Source organism: Molothrus ater, chromosome 4 (genome assembly GCF_012460135.2).
Source record: "Molothrus ater isolate BHLD 08-10-18 breed brown headed cowbird chromosome 4, BPBGC_Mater_1.1, whole genome shotgun sequence".
In the NCBI taxonomy this organism is placed as follows: domain Eukaryota; kingdom Metazoa; phylum Chordata; class Aves; order Passeriformes; family Icteridae; genus Molothrus; species Molothrus ater.
This window is the reverse complement of record NC_050481.2, coordinates 42096184-42116279: the sequence shown is the minus strand read 5'-3', so window position 1 is coordinate 42116279 and position 20096 is coordinate 42096184.

The following is a 20096-nucleotide window of genomic DNA, read 5'->3' as shown; positions in this document are numbered from 1 at the left end:
ATAATTTATTTACAATTACTAAAAACAATCCCACCATTTACGGAGAATTTTTCTTTGTGTTCATTTTCTTTTCTTGATGTTCCTTACATTCTTGACTATTCAGAGAACTATTGTGCTAAGGTAATGGCCAACCATTTTGTCATATGAGTGAATCCTGGTGAGCCCATCATTCTGGAGCACAGTGTTATTAAGCTCTGCAGAGCTGACTAGTTTGGCCTTGTATAGTTTTAGAATAAAGCTGTGGGTCTCTCTTTCCTGTTAACTATGGTGTTTAGATGTCTGATAGAAGTAGCAGAGAGGACACACCATTCTGTTTGCCCTTCCTAGTAAGGCTTTAGGTCTCACACTTCATGGTCTCTGTTGCCTTTGCAGATTTAGTTTTTCTTATTTGTTTCCTCTGCTCACTTTATTTTCTACCCAGTGTTTCCTGGGAATTCCTCTTTTTCACACACTGTGACTATTACATTGCCTTCTTTGCTTTATGAGCTGAAACAATAGCTAACAAGTATTAAGCTTGTTGTCAAAAGCTGTAATTAACAGCAAACTTCATACACTTACAGAAAGGTACTACAGGTTTTCCTACATCCCCACAGTGAAAAAATCCAAAGCTGGGAATACTATAGTGGCTCCAGTGAAGCTAATTGCAACCTTCCATAGATTTCAATTAGAGGGCAATTTATCCCCTCTGTGCACAATGATTTGCATGGTATCTAATATGCAGTGTGCCTGGAAAGTGTTGAGTTAAGCAGTTTAAAATTTGAATGTGTAGCAACACTGGAATCCTAGAGGATTTCTTTTGACCACAGATCTAAATTTGTGAATGTTTTAACACAGGTAGTTTAGACAGCTATTTCTTTATGCCTAGCCTAAACAGAGCTGGGAGATCTTAGACCTTTCCTACATATGTTGTATCAAGTTGTATCTTTTTGCTCTATAAATGCACAGACTCAAAAGATACACAAAAAAAACACAAAAGAAAAACCCAGTAATCCAGAAAGTTTGGAGACTTTGAAAAAATTATAGGTAATAAGATAATTTGTTAGAATGCCTCTGGTCTCCATTTAATGTTTTATATGTTCTTTTTAGGTAATTTTAATTAAGAGGGGAAAATAGCAATAAATCTTAACAATCTGATTTAGTTTTATTAGAGAAAAACTGAATGCAATTAAAGTTCTTAAAATAGTTTTAAGCTGAAGCCTGTATAAAGGTCCCCAAAAAAATATTCCTATTTGAAATCTGATTGAAGGCAACGTGCTTCTTACAGTGGCCAAAATTTGGGATAAATTTTATATAAGTGGCTAAAAAAACAAACCACAAAATTTTTAAGTTCAAAACTTCTACTGAATTGCTACTATTAAGGATCTCGATGGAGTTAAACAGATCTCCCAGAATGTTTTTGGACTATGAAGGAAGTTAAGCAGGAACCTAGCTCAACTTCTTCAGAGCCAAAAACTCTGTTTCCTAAACAGGTCTAAAGTCTACAATAAGTACTGGGACACCTTCACAGCTAGGTACCTCTTGTCACATGAGATTTCAGTCTCTTTTATTGCTGTTAAATATTTAATCTCTGATTACCCCACTTTATGCCCTATTGTGAGGGTAGTATATTACTCATATATCAAGTGTCAAGTTCCCATTTCAATGGAATTAGTGTGGTTGGGTGCTATTTTGAAAACACTCCCAGCTCAGCTCTGTAAGCATTCACATATTTCTGTAAATTACTTTAAAATTTATTTTAAGCACATTAATGGGAGTGTCACTGAATACATTCTAGTAGAGATAAGGATTTGAAGTTATTCAGCCACAAGCAGTGTAATCATAAATGATTTTGATGTATGAAATCAACTAACAAAGACTGCACCATCACTGTCTCTCCATTGACAGAAGCCTCCAGAGGTCTTCATTTTCCAACCATTCAGATCACAGATGACCAAATAGGGTGTATCATTCCATTTTGGTTTGCTCATATGACTCGATGGCATTTCTCCATGACATTGGCTAGCAGCAGAAGATTTTAAATTTGGTTAGTTTTTTGACATGAAACGTCTACTAAATAGGTACGGTCACTGTTCTTATATTGAACTTTATTATAAATTTTTAATCTTTTTTTGTATTATGCTGGGAAAGTAAAATTTTATCTGTTTTTGCTTCCCTCTGACAACTATATGTTAATAAAATAAAGATTATTTCATTCTTTCAAGGCACAGACTTCATACATGGATAGATAATTAAAACTTAGGCTCAGCCCACAAACCTCTGAATCATATATCTCTTTTCTCAGTTCAACATTTCCTTTTTTCTCACTGTGCACATTTCAGCCTAGTTTTATGTTAAGTTCATTGTATGGCATTGGTCAGGAATGTTATTTATTATAATGATAATTTTTGTAATAACTCTATGTAGGAGAATAACTCTTCACAAATTTTAAATTATGATTTTTTCATGCTTGTTTCTAAAGCTAGGAAAATTCTGTAAATTATAGTGATTATTTATGATTTTCATAAATGGAGATGTCTTCAATAAAATCAATACAGCAAAAAAATTTCCCATATTTTCTCTTTGTTGGATGTACATGATTATGTTAAATACTACTGAGGTGTACTTCATCAGTGTGCACTATCCCAGGGCATATTAACCTGGAATGTTACTGCATGGATGCAGTACCCATGCATGTTAATGCATGGATGTCTTGAATTTACTTGATCTGTTCTTATTTTCATCTGATTTTTTCAGCTTATTTTTTGCTTTCCCAATGACTACATTCTTAGACTTTTCTGTGAATGAAACTTTGAAGAGATAAGAAGAGGAAGTAGAAATGGAAAAAGATTCCTTCAGCAAATAAGCTTACTATTACCTCTTCTTTGATGAATTGTAGTTATCATCGAATACAAACCACTTTAATGCATAGCAGTTTCTACCCACTGCCACTGTGTCCTGAGTTTTTATGTATGTCTTCCTATATTTTCTCTGCATCAGAAACCTCCTCTATTTAGTTTGAAGTATGATATTATGTACTGGAAAATATTCTGCAGGTTTTTATTCATTACTGGTCCATCCACACTGAAAAAAGGATTTGAAGCTATCTTGAATGTGGTCCTGTGCTGTGCAAGTTATATTCACAATATTTCACTACAGTTCCCTGTTCATGTCTCCCAACCTGCCCCAAATCTGAATGTCTTGGTTTTATCTCTTAAAAAAAAACCTATTTTCTTTCTAAAATGGAAGCCCTAAGATGTAGGCAAGAAATATATTAAGCTATACAGACAAAGGATGGAAAAAACTTATGATAGTAGGTTGCACTCATTCTCTGAATTTTGGTACTAGATGATTATTACATTTCTGTCCTAGAGGTCAGACCACCGCCCCCCCGCTGCTCTTCAACAAAACAACCCTAAAAAACTGAACAAAAAACCAGCAAAACAATATGTTCTCTTTATCAGTCAACAAAGCATGCAGAACAGAATGACTGAAATTTCTGCTAAAACAAAGAATTTAAACTCTAATATTTACTTAAAAATTAACTTTTCCCCAGACACATGAGCAATCCTGGCATACTGGTGGCCTTTCTTGCCACTTAATCTAAACTGCTAAGGCCTACTGTAGTTTATTCCCAGCTAACAATGACCTACTTTAAGCTACAGATTTTGGTTAAGTAAAAACCCATTAAAATGAAAAAAAGTTCCCTCCAGGCCATCTGTTGTTTATTTTTCTATTAGCAGCAAACTGTTCCCTTGGAGAGCAAGGGTCAGGCAGCTCCACAAGAAATGGGAACATTTTGCCCTTTCATTTGCTGCTTTGTAAATAGTAGCAGGTATTACTTTTCCCTCAAAATGTTTAAACAGGTAGAAGTGGGTAATGTGATAATGCAGTCTTTGCAGCTATTCGTATTTGAATTCACTATAACACATCAGCTGAATGTGGATTTATGAACTCCTACTCCATGACATTTCTTTTGAAAAAGGGTGCAATTTTCTGATTAAAAATTTTCTTTCATTGCATGTTTAAGCTTCTGACAAGATAATGGCATGACACATATTATCCTACTGGCATTTCTAATATTTGTATTCTTTCTTTAGTTTAACTCCATTTTTTTGTCTAAGAATATATTTTCTTGTATAAATTAAAAATACCACAATTAAGGTAAAAATGAGCTGTTCAGGTATTGTTTTTCCTTCTGAAGAATCACAGCTCTTAACCAGCTGTGGAGAAAAGGGTGAGGAACCTTATCCCATGTATTTTCTGTAGGATTAAGAAGAAGAAAATAAGTAGAAATATGCTGGATTTGTGATGATAATTATATACACTGCAGATATGAATGGATTTATTTTTTAAGTAACTGAAATACAAATATGTACATATCCAACTCTTTTTAAAAAATCATCTTTTGCAGCCTCTAAAGTTAAGGAAGGACAGAGCAGTAGGTGGTATTTGAAGATAAGGATAGGGAATGATATAGTTGCAGTGAGTAAAATATTGAGCTTTTAATGAGACATAAATAATTGGTAGCACAGCCAATAAGATCCTTTCCCCCTCATTTTCATTTTCTAAAATTGGAATTGTGTGATGAGCAGTAAATTTTTCTTTTCATTTATTGTCATGATTAATAGTAAATTATCTTTATAATGTTCCTCAATCTATTTAGAAGCTAGACATGAGTCATAATTATTGAGGCAAGGAAGGAAGATAGATGAAAAATGCATTATATCTTTTGGTTACACTCCTCATAATTGTGTTGATTCACTTTAACTTCATTAAAAGCAAACCCACATTTCTTTAATTCACACGATGTAATCCAAGTTGAACAACGCATAAAATGAAAAATATTCTTTAGAAATAAAATAGGAGACTCTGACAGCAATCATTTGTAACTCTATTCATTTCCATAAGCATTTTGTGATGAGAATACTTATATAAAAACTTGGGGAGGTTTGGGGATTTTGGTGGTTAATTGATTCTACCAGCCAGTCTATGCTTGTGCTGATTATAGCGAAGATTGTCTCCTCTGAGGAACAGACATTATTTTGAAGGAATTATGAAACCGCTCTCAGTCAAGCTTTACTGTTTTGCTATCTATTTTAGTGCCAATACTAACTGATACGCTGTGTAAGTGAAGTATTCAAACAATCATTTCCATTCTATTGAATTACTGTCCCAGTAAGGATTTGCTTGTTCTAGTTATTTTTTATCACATTTTGCTTTTGCAGGATAAACTGGAACCATAATGTGACCATTTCAGATTATTTTACTACACTGATGCCAGCACAATTTATTTAAGCTACTTTTTTGCATCTGTTCCATAAGACGTGCTTCAAAATATTCATCATACTGAAATATGGAAAGCAGAAAGGTCATTGCTTTTGTTTTGATTTCCTCAGCTTCCCTGCCAAAATGTAAAGTCAAACCACATGGATTCTAGAGAATCATAAACCTACTTCATAAATTTTGATGCAGGATTATAACCAGTGCTACAATGAGCAGATTTGAAATAAAGGAATCCTGTTTTAGGAAAGGCATGCATATAGGTCAGAGAAAAACCTTTCTGTTTGAACATATGCTACCACTATTTTTCTTAATATAAAACTTTATTGAATATAAAAATTGCGAAAATGTAGCCTAATAGTGTAGAAAAATACCAGTCACCTCCCTGTATGCCTTCATTCACCTTGCTCAGGTCTGATGAGCATTCTAGCCTTACATTGTTGCACCTCTGATGAGGCAAGGAGGAAAGGCTCTCTCCTGGCTGGAATGCTCAGAGACCACCCTGAATGGAATCCTTCCCCTGCTGGAACCAGAAGGTATGTTTGCAAGTTTTTCACTGCAAGCAGGCTTAAAACAGTGCTATGGGTTAAAGTTTACAATCTATTTATAAAATATCATGGTAATTTTTTTGCTATTATTCTGAAACCTTTCTTTATTCATACTATGATACTGTTTGCTTTGACCTCCACTGTGTTTTAAGCATAGCTTTTCACTGATCTCCACTAATGGCACTCATGTCAGCTTATTTTTTTTGTCATGTGAGTTAACATGTAAATTAACGGGAATCATCGAGGTAAGGAAAAATATGGTGTTATGAAAGGAAGACTGTCAGTGAAAGTAAGAAGAAGAAAAATATTTCTGATTTTTCCTTAGTCATAATGTAAACAACAAGAAATAATAATGGACATTCTATTTATCAAAATTATAGGTAAATGGATCTGTTCACTCTAGGATGCTATCAAAGACAAACTGAGGAATGTTAACAGTTCATCTGTGACAACACTTCAAATTATTATCCATAAAAAGAATTAGGACTTTTAAAATTCTGTTATAATTATTGGAGGTATCTTTCTTTAGTTTTATCAGAGAAAATAAAAAAATATTTTAAAATATTTTAAAATTTAGGCTTATATATCTCACAGCCATACAACAAAGGCAACAATTTTTCATGGAAAATGTCTTTAAGGCCAAAGCTACAAACTGCAATATTCAAGCAGACACTAGAAAACTGAAGCCTGATTTATTTATATTGCTGATTGTTTGCCCCTTCCCTTCCATCCCCTTCCTGGCTGTCCTAGAGTATGTCTAGCATGCACTTTTTCTCATAATTGAAAACCCACAAAAGACTTTGACTTTTGACTAAAACAGGAGATATTTTCAGAGCTATTCTCAATAGGCCTTTTTGGAAGACACAATTTTTTTCAATTTTTTTGAATTTGATATAAAAATATAGATTTTCTATAACTTATGGGCTAAAAGACAAGAGATCTAGAAGATGTTATTCACAGGATGAAAATTATGATTAAATGTTAATTATGTATAATTTTGGCAAATTGTTACTTAAGTTGCAACTTACTTTTTTTACTTTAGCTCAATGAAATAGAAAACTAAACAGTGTATGATTTTAGAATTAAATAAAATTTTAAATCAGAGCTATAATTGTTAGACACAAGAGTACAGTGAGAGAAAAAAAGAAGAGAAGAGTTTTTAGAGAATCCTGCTGTTACTGTCCTTCCAATATCACTAAACAGATTCAAAACAAATGGCTGTAGTTGCAGTGCCTTTACGATTGCATTAGTATTCTTTCCTCAGACTCAGCATAAAGGTCAAATGCAATTCAATCAGCTGTATTTCTCATCTTTCATAGCAGGTAGTACATGAATGGATGTGTTTGACATATTTTTTTTTTTAACTCAAAACACTGAAAAAACTCAAGCTAAGAGGGAATGCTGGATAATGTAAAGCAAGCACTGTTCTAATGGGGGTAGGTAAGAAATTTTTATTTTGAACTTTCCATCCTTGGACTTCATCACATTCATTAAAGGTATCAGATAAACATTCCAGATATGAATCAAAATTTGTATTTACTTTTAAATTACTTCTAAAAGCAACTTCAGATATCCTTTTCCGTAAGTACTCTCAGAACAGCTAGCTACTGCTTCACATTTATGTAATTACCCCTTGGAGAGTATAAGCAATGTTCCAGTCTTTACACAGGATGGTGTTTGTAGAGATCTTCAAAGGCATACAGTTTCCTTCTGAATGAAATTCACCATTTCTGATACTTCTAGCTCCCACTGTCAAAGCTAGCTTTAAGCAAAGCCACACATGTGCACGACCATACCACAGGTTTTCAGTTCAAGTGGCAATTGCTTTTTGCATGGGAAATGTTAAACTATATCTATATTGGTTCACTGGATGCTTCTCATTTCCAGAGTATCTGGTGTTTTGTTTTAGGGAATGTTTTCTTCCCCATTCATTCTTTTGCTTCTTGAGTACTCTACCCAATTTTAAGCATTTTATATTATAATTTTAAATATTAGTCCACTTTCAATGCTCTGCAAGTGCAGTCAATGACAATCAATCTCCTTTCTTAACCTTTCTTTTTATGATATAATCCAGTTGTAATAAAAAGTGTCAAAACACTTCTGAAAACAAACACTACTGTGATTCCCATGGAATGACGAAGCTTTCTACTGACTTCAGCTCATCAAAGACAATAAGATGAAATGAGAAGGGCTTTTACCATGAGGACCATCACAAAAAGAAGAGAGTGGTGGTGTTAGGTTGACACTAGGGCTACTAAACAGTAGGGTTTTCTCTTTTTTGGATGCCAGGACTCCCCTAGGAAATCTTTTGTTTCAGCTGAAGTGGCACGAATTCAGTCATAAAGAACAACATATCAGAATTTGATCCATCAGTTCAAAGAAATCCTCAGTGGGATTGTAGTACCTTTCATTCCATACCTGTATGGTTTTGGGTTTTATTAGAGATGATATTATTGTAGATTTTCATAATATAAGGGGAGTGAGATTTCTCAGTTCTGATAATATTAATCTCTGTTTATATGGGAGGATAAACTTGTAAGAAGAGACTCCCAGTGGGATAGAACAATAAAAATCTTATATTAAAAAAAGCAACAATTCATTTCCAAGCTCTGGTCAGGAGGTGACTGGATCATTGGAAAAAGTGTGGAAGTTATCCAGTCACTAAGTCCTTCTGTCATGTTCAGTTTCAGTAAGGCCTCGACCTTGGTTCTCAATAACCACTGCCCAGGCACAGAAAGAGCAAGCCTGTCCTGCTCTTGACAGGACTGTTTGTGCCAAGTGCTCCAAATCCAGCCAATAGATATTCTGAGGGGTTTTTTAACCCAGTAACAGCTGATCGTATAAAATGAGAATCTATTAGCATCTGGAGAATAATAATTGGAAAATATGAAGCACACCTTCTTGGTTATTGCACTGCTAGAAACCTGGGTCATGAGAATAAAAAGGATCCATTTCAAAATAGATTCCTTATCAAAAGTAGAATCCTAATGCAGGTACATGCTGTGAGTCTCTTTATTTGGAAGTAACTTAAAATTTTTGTCTTCATATAGAATTAAAACCAAAACACTAGACCACCTAATAACTGCAAGTATATATTTCTTTCAGCCATTTACTTGCTACTGGAGACTTGAAAAATAGTTCTGGAAACAGAAAATAGTTGTCACAAGAAGAAAACTTCTCTTTTATGAAATGTTGTGCTATTCAGTCATAGATGATGGTTGTAAAATATGTCATTGACGTAATCCTAAATAAAACATACACCCTGGATTTTCACCTTTTTCACTACATAAAAAAGTGTAAAAAGCCCTGTAACATATTGATTTACTGACTGAACTCTTTATGTCACTAGTTGTTTAAAGAAAAAAGTTAAGCAAAAATCTTGCTAGCGCAGTAGAAAACACAAGTGATCCCAATGATCAATGTCATCCAACTTAAGTCACAAGTCCATGATCCTTTTAACATTGTTTGTAAAATCTATTCTTTGGATCTTGTAATAACCTCTTCCTATCTAACAAATACTTAGAGAAACTTGAACTTGGTATTTGAACTAATAGATATGCACTGAAGGTTCATTATCAGTGATGCAGTTTCTAAATTTATTTTGGGTGCCATTGTTGCCTCAGTGATGACACTGATTCTCTTGCAGAGGGAGTCATGCAGTTCCTGGAGATACCACTCACACTATAGTGATACATCTAGCTGCTCTACCCTGAGGGTGGATATTTTAATCTCCAAGGCATTTATTGATTTTTCCCAGAGTAAAGAATCTTTGGGCTGTGAATTCAGCCCTACGGAACTGATTGCCGCCTCTGTGTTGATACTATTGATTCCCCTGAAGAGTTTACTGATACAGTTCATCTGATGACCAGTGATTACTCCTGTGAACATGAGGAAAAATTCTATTCCAAGCAAGATCACCTTTCACCCATGACAAGTTTTAATGCTACATGAATGTAGGGCAACCCAAAAATGTGTTTTTAGACCAAAAGCACTTTTTTCCAAGCATAACCACTAGCCCAGGTACATATGGTATTGCCACTGTTGGGCACAAGTTTGTGCTAGCAAAGCCACATAAGTCATCTAATGTGGAGATCACCTCTGACTTGTGATTAGTTTCAACTCCATTTTGTGCTATAGTGCAGTGATTATTCTACAAAACCTTATGGTCAGTAAAGATAAGTAATCTTTGCATGGCCTAATTTACAAACAGAGCAGTGTTTGCATCAGATTTCTGGAAAGTGTTTGAAAGTGTTGATAAATGAAACAAAGTGGAAGAGCATCCATATACACAAATAAATGTCCCATTGACAGAGCTCTTCTCCTGGTGAGGATGGCTTCCCCAGCACCTGGGAGTAGAGGGGCTCTCAGCTTCAGCCCCTGCCTTTTCTGAACCTATGAGACAAACAGCAGAGAAGAGGGCAGATGTTTTTGCTAAAAGCAATTGTGCTTCAAGTAAAGAACTATAAGGCTTGATACTGCAATCATTTTTGTATTAACAGACAATAATAAATTATTGGACAGATATGGACTATGTACTTAAATAAAGGTTTCAGTTTTCCACCTATAATGATATTGCAGCTTGCAGGAAACCTATTTTAGCTTATCAGGTTCAACTTTTAAGTGATGAAATAAATTAAACTAGTAAATCATTTGTACTTAAATGACAGTAAGAAATATTTAATATTCCTTCTGTCAATATTAATAATCAACTAGCTTAAAAATAAAAGCTGAGATATGATTTCCAATTTGTTAAATGGAAAGTGGTTCATAAAAAGAAAAATATCTTCAAAAATCCCTAACATCTGAGTTCCTAATAATGAAGTCCAAAACACCCTGGGTAACTTCAAAATCCTTTAATGGTGGTTAGGAAGACAAAGGAACTTGATTTTTTTTTAGCTAAAATTATTAAAATTATATTAATATAGTTCTCAAAATATTTATGTTCAAATATATTTTTAACTATTTATATGAATGTATATGTGTGTACATGCATAAAAAAGGATACACGTAAGACTAAAATTCCTCTTTGCAAATGCTGAAGTGATTGTTTGCTGAAACTAGAAGGAAGGTAACTAAACTGACATGTTAGAAAAAGCAAACATGGCATATTTACATATTAAAAATATAATTTATGTCTTAGCAACAGAATGTTAGACAGAACAATTAGAATTCCACCTTAATGGTAAGATAATTAGTGGGATCAGGATACCAACAGTTCAGACTTGAGTCTTGTGACTAACTTAAAAGATCTGATCTAATTTCTTTCAACTGAGAAATAGGCAGAAATTTTAAAAATATTTTGGGATTCTTTACATGTGCTATAAAATTACAGATTAATTGTCTAAGGTATTTCTGGTATAGTAAGCTTTAAGTGTTGTAAAACTCTAATGAATTAATGAACTGGAAATTAAAAAATGGAGAATTCATTCCAAATCTTTCCATAAGTGCCCAGGTTGTTTTGGGACAAGAAATAATCACAGTTCTTCTGTACATTTGTGAGCAACAAGAACTAGACTTTCGCATTTCCTTGTGCTCTTTAGATGTCAAAAGCCAAAGCTCTCAGCAAATTTCAATTTCTAAAGGTTAATTTAATTCATTAGAAGGAATCTGCAAGAGTAAGTATCCCAGCTTACTTGCTTTTCTACCCTTCTTTCCTGGCAGAGTAACACATCAAGAAAAGACAAAGGAAAAAGGGGAAATGTAGTTGAAGAACACATGGCCATTGCAATCCTATCTTCTAGGGAATACTGCGCATATTTAAACTGATGTTTAGAGTCTTTGAAATTCAGTGAACTCTTAAGAACCACAAAGTTATACCTGAAATGGTTTTTCTCCTTTGAATCTTGCCCATTAATGTTTACATATATAAAGGAGAAATTGTGATTACTTTCAAGTATTTAAGGCCAAATGAGGTAAGTTTTCTCGTCCTCTAAATTGTGAAATCAGAGTGCATTAAGTCCTCCTTAAGGCTGTAGGTAGAGAAAACCATCTCAATCTTCAGGATGCTAAACTCTGGGGCTAGAGAAGGAAAAGAATACAATCTAAGTCCTGCCATTAGTCTTAGCTTGTAGAAGTCTTAGGAAATTAATTTCTCAAACAAACTCAAGTGGTCTTATTTTGTCAATCCTCATTATAATCTCCAAAGTGAAAAAAAAATTATGCAGATACCTTAATAGTGTAAGGAAGGAAAATATCCTCTGAACATTTAATGAAATATGTTGATATTGCTATAAGAAAAGTACCTAAGAAAGATTTAAGTGGTTTTAATTTTTTCTCCAAAGCTTGTTCTGCTCAATATAGTATTTCCTGTCTATATAAAAAAGAAATTGAGGAAAGAGGGGACAACAGAAAATAAGAAAGAAAACATTCAGCCACCTTTGTTTCATAGGTAAAAACAACAACAGCAACAAATTCTTGCAAACTTTAGGAAAGATATTGTCCAAACACACTACATTCAAGAGAAGCCAGTGTGGTACTTCTCCATACTGAGAGCAATGTAAGCAATTCTCTCTTTTACTTGTCCAGTCAAAATAAAATTGTGGATGGACTTTCTCTGGGCGGGACCTAGGATTTACAGAACATATAATTCGATCCCATTCAGTAATATTGGTCATCTTTTCTTCCCAAATCTGGGAAACAGCATATTTACAAAGTATCCTGTAGAATATGCCACTGTGTGTTATGAGGCATCATGGTAAGAAGGTGTGTATACAACATCAGTTCAACATTTTTATCTGCTTTTGCTGATGCGTTATCTTTAGACTGAATTAGACTGAGTATAACAACCAAATACTGCATTTTACATTTTCTTTTTAAATTTGGAAATAGTTGCCTTATTGGCTAGTTTTATAAATATCCATGCTGTAAGTTACAGAGGTTTTCAAAGTTTTAAACTATTCTAACTCTAATTTGATAAGCCAAATTGCTTGAAATGGATGAATGCTTATTTTTTATTCCTTTAATTGCTTTGTGTGATACCTTAAGGTTTTTCAAGTGTACAGGTATCTTTTGTGAAATGTGATCTTCAAACCTGGAGTATTTTCATAGCCAGCAATGCTCACAACATTACCAGTAGAGGCAGGATAGCTTTCCTATTTCAAATGGATGTTCCCCATTTTATTTAACTAAGAAAGGCATCAAGCATTTTTACTGGAACACTGCATACAAAGGTCATGTAGAGATGATTGCTCAGGGTGACCTCCTAGCTCTTTCTGAATCACTGCTCCACCATCTGGTACATGCTCCAGATATATGTCCCTGTGCATTTCTTTAGTAATTTTGGATTAATAATTACTATGATTTGCTGAATATTTTGTGTATTGTTAAATTCTGAAAGAGAAACATTGAATGTACTCTGCAGATTATTCTCTTGGACAATGCATTACTAAATATTTACCCAATATTCTAAACATTTAAACTTTAAAAATTGTACACATTTCCCTTTTTAGCAAGTTAATCTATTTTCAGATGGCAACTGGTCAGTGTAGTGGTATTAATAAATTCATTGCTTTCTAAGAAATTTGACTGTGAATATTGGAGATAATTCCATTGATGTTAATACAATTAAATAGATTAAACAAAATCAAACAAAAATAATATTATGCTACAGATCACTTGTATGATCTTTCACTTGTATTTTCAGTACTGGAATTTATGGGTTTCCCTTAATGTTCCCAAGACTTAGAAGTGTCTATCACTGGAAATTGGAAGTTGGATATGAAACAGGTATGCATTTTCTTTCATATAATCACTGGACAGCAAAGTAGCCCTGGAGGTCTTGAAGGGAGTATCCATCACTAACTTTAAACATGCTGACTGTTTTCAGTAAATTGAAGGAAAAGCAGAAATTAATTTTCTCTTCATCTTTCTTCTCTTGACATTTCACTTCTTTGGAGGAAATGTGTAAATAAAGAATACCAACACTGTCTCTGTTGCTGTCCTTGAGCAATTTTTATCCTCATGCACTTCTTCATCATGTTGGATTACAAAATAAGTCACATGGAGACTAGCATTTTTAATGCATGGAAAATAGGTAAATGTTAAGAATTGCAAGAATTATAGCTGTGCTAAGCTGTGTTCTAGGCACTTCTGGATTTCAGGACCATGTTTATAATAAGCTTAGTAGTGAACATCTCTGAAATTAAAAATAGAACAGTAATAAACATATTCCTGAAAATATTGAAAATTTACATTTCAGATGATATTCAGGAAAAGTTAAATGAGAGTCTATCTGCACTGTAGCTTGACCCAGATTTTCTTACCAAGAGCCAGAAATAAAACATTTTCTATATGATAAGGCAGCTCTAAAGCAAATAGTACTAGCCCTGAAGAGTAGAAATGGGCTCATGTTAATACGCCAAAAACTGAATGGCAAAGTAGGACAATAGGGAATAAATAGTCTTTTGAGTTTAGAGAGTAATTGCTGCTGTTAGTATGGAAAACAATTTTGAATAAGAAGTAGTGGATTTTTCTCCTCTTATCAGCTCCTAATATGTTTTTCTTTTCCCTTTTTATATATTATTCTTTATAATCAATCATCTCTGCTGAAAAAATATTTTCTGAAACCTTGTCCTTAGAATTTTTCAGATCAGTTGACTCATACACTTCCACAAAATCAATGTGAAACAAATAATCAAAAATTCTGATTTCCATCTCATCAGTCACTGTTCTCAAACATTGACCTATGTATTTGGTATTTTTATATATAGTGAATACGTAATCATCTTGATAATTATGGTTGTCTGTAGGGACTTCATGCCACTCAGTAAAAATCCACCCAAATACACTTTATATGGGTATGAATTTCAAATAACACAGAATGAAAAATAAACACAGAAATATGAAAATTCACAACACTGATTTCTTTAATTTACATAAGCTGTAGTAAGTTTGTGCGTGCTATGCAAATTATATGTAGGGAGAAGAAGTAATATCTCCACCTAATTTTATAAACACTTTCAAATATTTGCTTCAGGCTTTTCCAAAGCTCCCCAAAAACTTCCTTCACTCTGTTTCAACTATTCCTTTGATACTTCCTAGCACATCAGACATTTCACTGGAAAACCTTATCGCATACTATTTTCCCATTTAATTTTCTGTTGTCACATGGTAAAGAAATACAGCAAGTGGTGCAATGAAGTGAATTCTATTTTTCCTCCTTTTCCTTTCCCTTTGTACAGAGGTATGAGCAAAGTACCATTCATACTTTTTTTTCCAGTTATGTAACATAGGTATATAACTGATAGAGTTTCTTTGTATGGTGTAACACTGGTGAGTTTTTTGCTAATCTAGGCAACTGAAATTACTTGTCACACTTCAGTACACTTCCTTTGATCATAAAGATTTGCTGTAAAGTATCACAGAGATAGAAGTAAATATGTTTTGTAGGAAAAAAACCCTGTTCTTTTTCTTATGACAAATAAAATATTTTGGACTATATGATTTTATATGGATTTTATATCACAGAGAAAATTCAATGCATATTAAACTTTTCTTTGTTTGTTTCTCCTGCCTTTCTTTTTCTCTTTTTACTTGCAGTACAATGTATTCATTAAAACAGCAAACATGTGTTCACAGAGCTGTGACTGAAACTCTGTTAAACCATTCAGTGAGTTTTATCTAAGTAATTCTTCCAGCACCTTGTGAAACCTTGCTAAACCTTGCTAAAGATCTTGCTAAAAACTTTTGCATGTTAATTGTATGATGAAGCTGCAAGGATAGTTATGTAGCTGGAATTAAGTATATGCTTTCAGACTTTGCTCAAAGGTACATTTTAATTCTTAAATCTTTATTTCTGCAACCTCATCTGTTTTTCTATTTTAAGTCATTCCTCTGGACCCATCTTAAATTAAATTGTGTGTCTTCAATCATACTAGCTGGTTGATTATCTATCTTCAGCTTATTATTTTAAGTATTTTGACAGCTAAAAGTAATTGTGTGCATTTCATAAATTTATCACTGCTTTTCAGTAGCATAAGTGCATTTCAATTAGCTTGCTTAGGAAGTGTTAAATTGCAAGTCCCTGTTAAAATAAAGGGAATTCTCTATCATTCCAGCTCATTCTGAGCTGAAATTCATTGAGTTGGCTTAAAACACATGTAAACCCAAGTGTATTTCCATATAAAATGCCCCAGGGCCTATAGAACCTAATGTGAATAGTTGAGAGATTTTATCTTCTGGTAGCACAGGGCTTCCATATAACCAACTCTGTGCTGTACAAGGAAGAAGGCTGGAATTTGACTGGTTAAGCACTGAAAAAATAGGGGTTGGATTTTGTCCATGAGCTCAGCACTGCTGCCCAGTGATTGATACTGCACATCTTGGGATAACCAACAGCAGCATGTCATTGGCACTGTGGATGGCTTCCATTTATAACCCTTCATTTGGATTTTATTAGAATGGTACTAAAATGGGAAAGCAGTTTAGTTTTAGGAGCATTAGTGCCTGGATTTTTAGCCACAGAACTGATAATAACTCTAATGGGAAGGTAAATCCCTTGCATTTTGTTACAAATACCCTTTAGTGATTTCCCATGACTGCTACTCATGTTTAATATCCATTCACTCTGTTTATTTTCAGATTAGTGTGGTTTGAGGTCTGACATTGATACAGAGACAGTGAACACACTCTGCAAACAGAGAACATGCTCTGGTGCATGAGAGCTCTGTGGTGAATGCCAGCCCTGCTCCCAGAGTTGAGTCATGTATGGTGCTGTTCAGCATCTCCTGCATCTGATGACACACAAGGGACAGACTTTGACAGGTTTTGGAAGTGCAAACCTCTTGCTGGTGCCATAGTGAAGTCATGGGGTCATGGAGGGGAAGGGAAAGATTGGACTGAAACTGTAAGTGAAGGATATTAAACCCCTACTAGTGCTATGCTGATAGGAGCAGTGTCTACAGAAATGTTTCTGCTGATTATTTTCAGCAGACATCTGGATTCTGTTTTTAGCACAAAGATGCATTTCTTGTGTGACCTTGAAAAAGACATCTCATAAAGTTGTTGCCATATTTGAGCTGACTAAAAGGTCCATTCATTTCAATGAGTTATGCTGTGGATAAGGAGAGCTGCAGCCTGCCCTGATTAGCTCATGTGCTGTACAAACATAATTCCAGTGGGCAAGACAGAGTTAGTATAGCACTAATGTAGCATTATAGATGTTGACAAATATAATAACTTTAGCTGGTGAAAAGCAGCTCAGAGTGACTGCAGTATTTTTGTTCACTTCATAATAGCTGACATTTCTCCAATACCATTTCCTCAATAGCCCCTGTATTAATCCATTGTTACTACATTAAAATAATTGTCCATAACTGAGGCCTTTTTGCTCATGGAATAATGAAATCTGTATGTAAAATACAGGCTAATTAAATACCATTTTGTACCTGTAAGTTTTGCTGAGTGAACATTTTCATAGTGAATATCTTCATGTTGCAATCAAAGATGATGATTCTACAACTTGAGAGAGAGAGAAACAGTTGATTGAGAAAGTCCACAGATTTTCAAGGCAAAATAACCCCAAACCCATAACTTGCCAGAATGCACAAAATTTTGGTAGAGAGCAGGGAAGGAAACATCGAAATGTATAGAAACTTTGAAGGTATGGATAATGCTAAAATAAATGCTTGAGCTTGATGGTATCAGTGAAATCATGATCTATGCCTTTATTATAATGATGTAGAAGTGGAGTAGCTGCCTCACAGCATCCCCACTGAGGGCCCTAGTGGTGTGTTCCTGAAGTCACACTTCCTGCTTTCCTTGTATCTCATAAAAATTCAGGGAGCACACAATTCAGGGAGCAAGGTGTTCCTTGGTTTTTAGGGCAGGTAGATATAGGTAAGATGTAATGTTGAATAGTATCCTTTAGAACAGTAAAAATAATATCTTTTTCTTAATTTTCCTTGGAAAGAAGTCAAAACAGCAAATACAGTAATTTGTATCAGATTTCCCTACTGAAAGCAGCCCTGTAGTCTGCGTGTCTGCTTTTCTGCATTAACATCATAAAATCCTTTCTCCTTTTGTCTGTTTCAAAGAATTCATGCATTCTGTGAAAACTTGCTGGAGAAAGCAGGTTTTCAAACAGTCTGAGCTGCTCAGACAGTCTGTCTTTTCTACAGATGCAACAGTGTTAGCTCAAGAATAAAAGAGTGTAATCTCCCAGTCTGAGCAAGGTGTTAATAGAAATACCTGCAGACACAGCCATCAATTAAAATGTTGAATCCGTCAAAATCAAACCATGGGATAATTTTTGTCTCAATCCAGAGTTGGGGATTTGATTCCATTCCTGTTTCCAAAAGATATTTTCTGACCTTTCTGACAGTGGTAGTAAGTCTAGTTTCTTTTACTTTCCTGGAACCTATTGCTTCTTTCAATGAGCACCATCTGAAAAAAACCCAAACAAACCAACTACAAAATCACCTCATTGAACACCTCTTCTTTCTGAAACATAAAGTATTTCTTCTAGATTAATATTTAGTGATTATCAGTCAGCCTTTACTTTTCTTTGTCTGCTCCCACAATTAATCACATAACATTTTCTTATAAAAAATAGAAGCATGCCAAAATAAGTAACAAATTTTAAACAAAAGAATGGGATTATCCTACCCATTAGACAGAACATCTGTGCACAGGTTCTTTGGAAGGTCAAATGCTGAGTTAAATACTGTGAAGGACTGTTTCTGTCATGCTAGCTGGGTAGATGCACATCTAAAAAAGCAGGAATAATAAAATTTCATACTTTAACAAGGAGATTACATATGAAGGTTAGAAAATAATTTTATAGGGGAAATATTTCAATTTGCTAGAGTGGGTTCTAAATGAAACCAGCACAGAAAAATCGTATGATATTGTGTTTATTCCCTCAGTAAAACTGTTTTGAGCTTCATAAGTTCACTGTCAATAGCCTGGTCAGTCTTAATATTTGTTTGAACTCAACAGCTACACATTATTACTTCTGTATGCATAGTAGGAAAACACTTTGCTTTAATTTAAGGATTACATTTTTCTTTCAGTCTCTCAGTAGTCCCCTGCTTGGACATCAAGCTGCAGTGTTCGAGGGGTATGGACATATGGGCAAGGAAGGTGTTCTCTGACATTTTAATGAAATTTACTGAGATGGTGAATTAAAGGCACTTGAGGAGGCATTGCTGCCTGCTGGAGCACCGTGGGGAGACAGCAGTTTGTGCCAATGTCAGCTGCCAACTGGGAGGGGCAGCAGCCTGGCAGCGGGGAGGGCACAGTGGCCTGCAGGGACAGGGAACCCGCACCCAGGCTGGATGGAGACACCCAGGGGCTCCTCTGGCTGCCTCTGGGCAGGGAAGAGCTGGCTGGCCACTGCAAGGGGATCCTCCTGCACAGAACTGCAGCGACAAAACACAGCTGCCTTGGCAGGTAGGAAGAGCAGCCTAAAGGGTAAAAAAGTCTTCTAGGATTTTTGTTGCTGGTAGTGATAGTAGTATTTTTTGCTGGTCTTTGGGGTTGGTTTGTTTGGGGGATTTTTGTTCTTTTTTCTTGTGTGTGTGTGGTTTTTTTACTTTTTTTTTCAATATCATTGGTAGATCTGGATATTTACTAAGACTTTCAATAAAAAAGTAAGTTTTTTTTTTTCTTTAACTGACATCTATATACTAAAAAACACCTACTCAAAATGAACTAAAGGCATGAATCTGGAAAAAACCTCTTTTCCTACTTATTCTTGCTCACGATGATTTTCAACCCATCTTGTGTTTTTGTTATCATAGAGTAATTGGAACTTCAGTTTACTGAAACTTCAAAAAGAAGGCAGGTTTAGATGCATGAAATGTTTCCTGATTATTTTGGTTATACTCACTGCATTTAAGAGTCACCTGTGCAATATTCAGTCAGAAAAGTTAGCTTCAGAAGGCTACTCATCTATATCCTCAAATAATTTCATCAAGAAACATGGAGTATATGATGGGTGAATCTCCATGCCTCAAAAGGAGAGGAAAAAGGACAATGATATATTTTAAGGCTTTTGTGAAAGCATATTTCCCAGGAATCTTTGTGGAGTTACTTCGATAAAAAGTCTACAAACCCAGATGTAGAAAATCAGAACCAACCAGATATTCTACATTCAGATGAATATCAGTTTCTTGTTTGCAATCTATCAGTGTGAGGTCCCACTGATGACATTATGAAACTTAAAATGGCAGCTTCGTCTTCAAGAAATTGAAGACAATGCATGATATGCTAGGATACAAGAATTTGCTCTGAGACCTGTGTACAGTTTAATCAATTAAATAATGGTAATTTATTATTATTTAAAATATA